We start from the raw sequence: 8,444 nt of genomic DNA, 5'->3' as shown, positions 1-8,444 counted from the left end.
GGCTCCACCGTTAGTGGAATAATCCCACATGGAAATTTAGTATGAGACGTAGCAACTTATTTGGTCTCTCCTTCTCGTTCTCGTTTCTCAGTCAAGGTTTCCAATCAGAAGCCGCGATTACCAATTCAGAGAGAAAATTAACAATAACAGTTGGCTTTTGTTGAACCTCTCTCTCTCTGTCTCTCACTGCAAAATGCTAGTATAAGGTCTGTTACCCTCAATTTCTCTTCTCTTCAACTGTTGATTGCTGATTTGATTTTCATTATCTTTTTAGCATTTTCCAGTTTTTGGGTTTTCATTTTCTGATCATATTGAAGGTCCTCTAAAATTTGCTCTCACTCAAACATCAAATCAAATAGTATTTATTATGTTGTAAGGAGTTTTTCTAGCTTTTTAAGTACTAAGATTTTCTTTAAGTTTCGTTTATTGGAAGTCTCAATTGAACATCTTGAATTTGTCGTATTTGGTTGTTTTGTATCTGATTGAATTGGAGGATTGATTTGCTTCAAAGCGCCTTAAATTTGAATAAACCATCGAAACAACAGCAACTTGGTGTTGGACTGTTCAATTGGGAAGAAAGTGAGGGGTAATTGGGAAATCGATTTTGATCAATTGTCAATGAATTGAAGAAGCTTTAATGATATGATTACAATTTGGGTATTTTGAGGATTGATGCCTGTGCCCATTTTGTCAATTTGGGTATTTTGAGGATTGATTTCTGTGCCCATTTTGTCATTAGAAAATGTATAACTATTTTTAAGGAGCAGGCTATATCGTATGTGAAGCAGGCTGTTGAAGAGGATAACGCGGGGAATTATGCCAAGGCTTTTTCCCTTTATATGAATGCTTTAGAATATTTTAAGACCCATTTGAAGTATGAAAAGAACCCAAAGATTAAGGAAGCCATTACTCAGAAATTCACTGAGTACTTGAGGGGGGACCGAAGAGATTCGTGCTGTTCTTGATGGAGTAGGAACTGGTTCTCCCTCCAATGGGGATGCTGCTGTTGCCGCGTGGCCGAAGACAAAGCCTAAGAATGGAGGTGGAGGTGGAGGTGGAGACGGGGAAGACTCAGAGCAAGCGAAGCTCAGGGCTGGGCTTAATTCGGCGATAATCAGAGAGAAGCCAAATGTGAAGTGGGATGATGTTGCAGGGCTTGAGAGTGCCAAGCAGGAAATGCAGGAAGCTGTTATATTGCCTGTGAAATTCCCACAAATTTTCACTGGTTAGTTTCTCAATATTTGTTTATGTTTGTATGTTGCCTCTGGTTGCTTTCAATTTGAAAAACAGAACGATGGTCACACCAAAGACAAGAAATTCACACATTTGGTTTAGGTTAGTTTGGCATGGTTTACGATATTGAAGGACCCATATATGCATCAATAAGTGTTTTTGCAATGTTTGTTTCTTTTAATTTGAAAGGGGAAGTCTGATTGTGGCGCAGCTTAACTAGTCATAACCTAGGAAACATGAACACTTCTCCTGGGGTGCCGTGGCGGTATGGGATACTTGAACACATGGACACAACCTAGACACGTGTTGGACACAGCTAGAAGTGTACTAAAATTTGAATATTTTATTTTCTAGTTGGACATGGCAGGGACATGTTTTGGACACTTTCAAGACGTGGTGGGTGGTTTTGTGATTTTTTTTTTTAGAAGAATGGGATTCAATGCAATTTAGAATATCTTATGGGTTGATTAGACATATAAAATATAATAAAACAAAAATAACAAACATATTTGACAAGATTTGTCGTATCACCGTGTCCGTATCGTGTGTTCGCACCTATGCTTCCTTGGTCATAACTGTGGGGTAATTGGGTGGGAAGATATTTGGTTTGTGCAAAATATTTAGCTAATCTCTCTTAGTTGGTTTGTGGAGTTAAATCTTTGAGCATAAGAATTAAAGATAAAGTAACTATAAGTAATTGCTCCACCTTAAAATCCTTTATATCCCTGGCTAATTTAGTAATTTCAGGTATAAATCAAACCGAAGAAAAATTGTAAACAAGGTGATTAAAAATGGGCATAGACATAGAAAGACCATATTTCGCCTGGGAGGGGGTGAGTGGGGGATCATTCTGAATTATAATTTCCAGTGGAGAACTGGGTTGCTCTATTAGCTGTTTTATATATGATATACTTTTCTGATTGCAATCCAAGTTCTATACAAGGATACATTATAATGAGTTTGTACCTGTTAGATTAAGAATGTTTTATTGTCAAATTATTGTAATAATTGAAGTTCCCATAATAGTTTATGTCAATGTGCTTTTGTGACCTTTTTCTTATATGGTTCTTTTGTATTAAGCTCTATCAACTGATGTTTTTATCACATTAGATGCGCTAAAAGTTAATACAATGCTTCTATTCCTACCTATTTGCTTTCATGTCTCTAAATGAACAAAAGAAATTCTATTTGGGCTGAAATTTGAGATTGAATTACATTTCGTCTAGTGTAATTGTGTCAAATTTCGGGAACTAGCAGTTGGCAAGTAAAGATTTTAGCATGAACGGTTTCAATTATGTCTTGTTCTTGAAACTTTTGGGGGAGTTTCTTTATAATATATGTATGATTAACCTGAAAGATAGTGTGTAGACTTTGTAATTACATTTTCGTGCTATCCTTATATTTGATGCTTCCAAAAGTACTTCATATCTACAAGTTAGATATCGGGAATGGTACAAATGTACAATTCTATCTTGCAGTTGATGATTTTACTTGATCTTATACCGTTGTTTAGGGAAGACGTGACCATGGAAAGCATTTCTACTGTATGGTCCACCTGGAACGGGTAAATCATACTTAGCCAAAGCTGTTGCAACTGAAGCAGACTCAACTTTCTTCAGGTTTTACATGCTACGATCAAGTGTGTGTTTATGTTTGTTTCCACTTTCCATTATAATGAATTGGCCAACATAGACACTTATAAAGCAATCTCCTGATACGACATTTTGGGGTTTACTGTTGCAATATGTCAAGCACGTATCGTGTTTTTCCACATGATATACTTTGTGGAAATATGGTACGCAGTCATTGTCGAATAGATCGCATAACATTGGTCTATCCTTTGGTAGGTTTAATATGTTGAAGTTGATTTGTGGTGCACATGAACCTGCTTGAGTTCCTGTTAGGGTTTCTTTGTTGTTTTTGTAAATATATATAATCATTTATTCATTTTTTGATTGCAAATAACCCAGGTTGTCTGGATTTTATTTGCATTCTATATGCCTGATCATATCTATTGTTCTTGGATTCACGCAACTTTCCTAGATATCCACTTTGCCTCGCGTGTATGCCTTGCTGGTTCATATATCTAGTTGTAAGTCTGTATTGTGGAATTGTGCTTTCTCCGTCAGTATCACTTGGTTACAGTTCTTCCTTTCTTTCAGAAAATTTGGCTGTTGAATATTTCACTTTTTTGAATGTATTCTTGTAGCTGGAGTTTGCTTAATGGATTGACAAGCATCAAATGCTGTCTCTATGCAGTATTTCTTCATCAGACCTGGTTTGAAAATGGATGGGAGAAAGTGAAAAGCTAGTTTCAAATCTGTTTCAAATGGCTCGTGAAAGTACTCCTTCCATCATTTTCATTGACGAAATTGATTCTTTATTCGGCCAATGAGGTGAAGGCAATAAGAGTGAAGCATCTCGACGTATTAAAACTGAGCTGCTTGTACAGATGCAGGTATTTTTTACTCAGTTGAAGTGTGTAACCGTTGCTTTATGCTTCCTTTCCATTGAAATGGTATGCCTGGACTTAAGTGATTCAAATTCCCACATGCAAAGTGTGGGTAATAATATAACATATTTGAGATAGAATTTTTCGTTGTAACAGAATGCTTTTAGGATTTTATAGTTGGAGCCAAAAGACATGCTTTACAAATAGAATTCTCCCAGGATCCATCTTTTAATAATAATGATTGAATGAAATAGAACTGTGAGCTACGACTACCATTCCCTGTTTTACTCGGACTTGTTTTATTGATCAGATTCCTTTTCTCAATTTTGAGACTACCAAATTTCCTTTTTCACCGAACAGATGCTTTGCCAATTTGATCCTTTTCTTGTCTTTTTATGTTAACTTTATCTCTGTAATGCATTTTGACCAGATAGATGTTATATTAAATTTTATGAGTTGAAACCTTTAAATGACCAGTATCTGAAAATAATTGTCATTATCAAAATTTTAAACTGTCATCCACCCCTATAATTGCATAATCATCACTGATTGCCTTAGCCGCCTCTATAATTGCATAATCTATTTTGAGCTTAATTGTTTATTATTCATGTCAGGGTGTAATCAGAAGGTTCTTGTTCTTGCAGCCACAAATACGACGTATGCCTTAGATCAGGTGAGAAATTCTGGACACTTTACTAGTCTTGAATAGTAAATAGGAACGTCCCCTAAGATTTTTATTGGAGTGCTAATTTTTATTGGATTGTTGGCTGTTAGTTTGAGTAGAATCTACTGCCACCCCCAAAGAGGAGAGGTGCACGTTTAGGACACAAGTGTCATATTGAAAGGAGGAAAAAGAATGCTCCTTATTATTGGCGGCTAATGCAAACTAAATCACAGGCCATCAGGTGGCGATTTGACAAGCGGATTTATATTCCTCTCCCAGATTTGAAGGCTGTTCAAGGTACTTTCTTAATGATATTTTCTGAAACGCTTGAGGACTTGATGAAAGAAGGAGAGAAATTGTTAAAAGAAACTGCTAACTCATGCACAATTGTAGTCGCTCTAATTGTCACCATAGTATTTGCAGCTGCTATTACGATACCAGGTGGAAACGATGACAATAACGGTCATCCAATTCTCTCCAAAGAGAAAGCATTCACAATCTTTATTATATCAGACGCGCTTGCTCTTTTTTCATCTGCATCATCTTTATTGATGTTCTTGTCTGTACTGACTTCACATTACACTGAAATTGATTTTCTTTACATCTTACCCAAAAGATTAATTTTGGATCTCGTAACCCTATTCTTTTTTATTGTATCTATGACGGCGGCCTTTGGAGCCGCATGTTACCTTTTTTTGGGACAGAAAGCATGGATATATTCTTGCTCCCGGGGACGGATCTAGAAATTTATATGAGTCGGGCAAATTTATATGGATGGATTTTTCATAATTTTAGTGGGGACAATTTCAAAATTTTATGAGTATAAATGCAAAAAGGTACAAATTTAGGGATATAAAATACAATAACAAAAAATTTCAGTGGGGCTGATGCCCCCACTGAGCCCACAATACATCCGTGCCTCTCCTTCCTGTAAGTGTTTTCTCTATTGCACCTATGTGCATCCTGCCAATTTGCTCTGCTTCGGGATATGATTGAATCGACCCGCGGTGGTGGCATTTTTTTGGCAAACGTAATGATGGTTAGATATAGGAAATAGTTTATTTTTGTCCCTTTACTAATATTTATAATAAAATCATGTTGTCATAACATTGTTGTGATCATTTTTGCTATGGAAAGAATTTAAGACTATTTGATTTCATATTTCTTATATTTCTTTTCATTCCTAGATAAATTCTAATTTAAAGTTTCTCAAAAATGGTTGGGAACTAATAGAAGGAAAGAGGGAATGATCTAATCCAAATAAGAGTAAAGCAGCAGTTTTCAGGGTGGATAATCTCAAGCCAAGATGATACAGCTAACCTTTGTATGTGCGCGTGCCCGGGTATGTGGAGAACCACAATGAGAAACAGAATGAGATGCATAATAACCAAACTTCCTACAAGCAATCCAAGTTGGTGGTGGAGACCCACAAGAGTCCTCTCTCGTGACAAGAGACATCATCTCTCTCATTTTTCAATCATTATATTGAATGATTTAAAAATGATTCATTTGACGTTATGCAAATTTATAAAAAAAAAAATCTTAATTTAGTGGTTAAATAAAGAGAGATCACATTTTTTTTAATGAGAGTTCTTTGACAATAATACTTCAATAAATTTTCAGTTATGACACAGAGATTAGGAAATGTCAAAAATATAGCGAATTTACGGTTTCCACTGTGAATTATCTTATTTTACAATTTTATAAGTGGTGAGTATTTGTTATGTATATTAAGTCCTAAGGAAGGATAGAAAACTTTTTCAACCAATTTCATGTTTAACTAGATATGCAGGACATGTTCTGTTTAACCTTTTGAAATATGAAGTCACATAAAGGTTTTCAATGACGAATCAAAGCACTCTTTTAAACTTAAATTTTAGAGAATAGTTTCCGTTAAAACTATCAATGGATATATATATATATATATATATATATATATATATTGGGATAACAGAGATAACTAAACTTAATTCAACTAAACAGGTCCAAAACTTTCTATTACAAAAGAATGTACTTTTGGTATTCATATATTTTGTAAACAATAAATTATATGCATAAAATTCATATTTGTAATTTAAAACCTCCCGAGTCTTCGTGGCTTTTCATGTAAAAGGCTCTTCCAGTATTGGACATTGTGTTGTAAGGACTGAGTTTTCTACAATTATTAGTTAGTTTCTGGATAATTGTATTTGTACCTCTTATTACTTTTAACAACAATAAGTAAACACAGTTGTTTGGGATTTTCCTTATAGAGTTATTAAAACTTAACAAAATAACTCATTCATCAATTTTTATTTTAATATTTTCGTTAGGTTTTAATATTTCACCAAACTAACAAAAATTGATTCAGTTTTAGTCAGTCTTGAAGCAATAATTAATAAATTATTTCTGCCAATTCTTTCATTTTTTTTTTCCCCTAAGAAAAGGCATATTCACAATACAAAATGTTGTTAAAACAAGGAGCATGCAACATTAGTACGCAGACCACCTAAATATTTATTTGAATTACATGAAAAAGCTAGTATTTAACAAGCACATGATTTATCTAAGAATGAAATCTAAAAATCTAACTTTTGAAGAAAAAAATAAGAGAGCATATGATTGGTCTTCGGACTCTGCGAATTTTGAAAGTTACATATAAATATATAATTTTTTTTCTCTTGCCTGTTGACGAATAATATTACCCACATTCATATTAATTAACAAATAATTATCAGCGAGTAATTTTAAAGAGTTGAAGAGATATCACAACAATTGTTTGCACGTAAATTCAGAATTAAAAATACATAGATTTTTTTTACCGTAGCACAAACTAACTTCAACTACTGTACTAGTACGAAAAACCATGTGTCAACATACTCGAATATTGTAACCTTCGTCTGTGAGTAAAGTAAAAATAGAGTAGTCAAATATATGCAATCATTCATATGCAATCAATTTACATGCATCATGCTTTAAAATTGTATTAAAAAAATAATAATAATAAAAAATAAATAAATAAAATGACAACTGTAGGACATATACAGCTGTCATGTTTTGACATATAAGATGGAAAATTTTCTAGCTTATTTTATATACCATCGTCATGTTTGACATAGAGAAAATTGAAAAACAAATTAGTTTTGAAGTTATAATTACAAATACGATATATATATATATGGACAAGAATAAAGTATAAGAACTACTAAACAAAATTAATTATACGTATAATTTCTTCATTTGGAGGAATACGAAAAACCACGTGGGAAATGGAATGCTTTACATTGGGTATTGCCCTTATATTTATAGTCATACAGTGAGATTATTTTGGAGGTGTTATTGGTGAGTGGGGAGAAAATTTTCAGCATGCAGTCAATTTATAATTAGACGGACACATGCTAATAATTTGGGGCGCCCACTGTGTACTATTAAAACAAGTTCGAAGATAATTCCTTTCTTCAGATTTTGAAAATTGGACTTGTGGGTGTGAATAATACATATAATATCTAAATTATCATAATCGTCTTTCTTCAACAAGTCCATATTATCATCAACACAATGTTTTTTTGTATCAAACATATCCGTGAGGAGTAGAATTGGTTAATTATCGTGTGGAGTAGAATTGGAGAAATAAAATTGTATCATGCCTTAAGTTGATCATGCTGTATGTTAAAATATGATCAGCTGTATATAAAATAAGATGTGATGGCATGTAAGGAAAAACCATGTATCGGCATATTTATATATTGTAACTTTTGTCTGGGACAAGGATCCTTTCTAGCGTTGGACCTCTTCAACACAAAATCCAATGATTGAGCATAGCTCTAGTGGATCTCATTTATCAATTCAATCTCATCACCAAATTCTATTCAGGAGAGCTTCAGCGCTGGCTGTCCCTTCACATGTGGATAGGGTAAAAATAGAGTAAGTCAAACATATGCAATCATTTATATGCCAATCAATTTATAGTTAGTTGATATACTTGCACATAAAAATACTCTCAACTAATTTAAATAATAGTCCCTCCGTCCTAATATAGTTGTCCACTTTTAAAATTGTGACTCACATATATTATAAGTAATAGTTTACGAAGTGGACAATTATATTGGGACGGAA

The 8,444-nt window shown here is 33.8% G+C and overlaps 1 pseudogene; it reads left to right on the top strand.

Annotated features, from left to right (window-relative positions):
• The first annotated feature begins 643 nt into the window (after nt 1–643).
• Nucleotides 644–5,510, top strand: LOC132311838 (protein SUPPRESSOR OF K(+) TRANSPORT GROWTH DEFECT 1-like; annotated as a pseudogene).
• The last annotated feature ends 2,934 nt before the right edge of the window (nt 5,511–8,444 follow it).

Source organism: Cornus florida, unplaced genomic scaffold (assembly GCF_030987335.1).
Source record: "Cornus florida cultivar Cherokee Brave unplaced genomic scaffold, ASM3098733v1 CherokeeBrave_3.0.0_Hap2_Chr06, whole genome shotgun sequence".
NCBI classification, from domain to species: domain Eukaryota; kingdom Viridiplantae; phylum Streptophyta; class Magnoliopsida; order Cornales; family Cornaceae; genus Cornus; species Cornus florida.
Note: the sequence above shows the minus strand (reverse complement) of the source record. Positions and strands in the feature narration are given on the sequence as shown.